Source organism: Penaeus monodon, unplaced genomic scaffold (genome assembly GCF_015228065.2).
Source record: "Penaeus monodon isolate SGIC_2016 unplaced genomic scaffold, NSTDA_Pmon_1 PmonScaffold_615, whole genome shotgun sequence".
Classification (NCBI taxonomy): domain Eukaryota; kingdom Metazoa; phylum Arthropoda; class Malacostraca; order Decapoda; family Penaeidae; genus Penaeus; species Penaeus monodon.
The window spans coordinates 40,001-40,868 of NW_023661162.1; positions in this window are offsets into that span (position 1 = coordinate 40,001).

Consider the following 868-nt stretch of genomic DNA (forward strand, 5'->3'; position numbering starts at 1 on the left):
AGTATGTCGTGAATAACTGTCAAAAGTTTTTTTTTTTTTTGTAATCGATAAAAAACAAATATAGATTCTTATTTTATTCCCTGTGTCTCTTTGTGATAATTTTTAGATTAAGGATTGGTCTGTAGTACCTCTTCCTGGACGAACCCAGCTTGTTCTTCTGCAATTTCATCATCTAATATTGATTTCATACGCCTAGCAATGATTTCAGGAGGATGTTGCTACAGTGACTTATTAGAGCAATTCTGTTATTACAGCATTCTATTGTGTCTCCTTTCTTAGGTATAAGAATAAAACTGATGTAACCCAGTCCTCGGCCATTCATTCTGCTTGCTTATTACAGTGCATAGTGTATGAAACAAGTAACTAACACCCCTTTTTATCAGTTCTGCAGGAATGTGTTTTTTTCATCTTTTAACTCTTGAATTGTTTTTTGTACCTCAGCGTATAGTGTTTTTTTTCACTGCTCAGATAGTTGGAACATGGATTTACAAGGAATTTTTCATTTTTCTTGTACCTTGCATCTATTTTTTATCTTTTTGCCTTCACTTCGGATTTCGTTTTCATTTTTTTTTTTTTTTTTTTGGCAGGTTTCTTAATTCCTTGACACAGATTTTTAGTTGAACTATTTACAAAATTTGACTCTACTCGTTGGCCTTGATCATTTATTTGCTTTTCTTTGTCTTTTCTTAACATTTTTCCCCACTATTCCACTTTATTTTCTCAAGCCATCTTTCTCCGCTTTCATAAGTCGTCTTTTTCATTTTCTTCTATAGTTTCAGTTGATATATTTTTTTTTTTACCTGTTTCTTTTCTGACAGTTTCTTTTGTAGGCTGGTGGAAAAATCTTTACTTTCTCCCATAATCATTT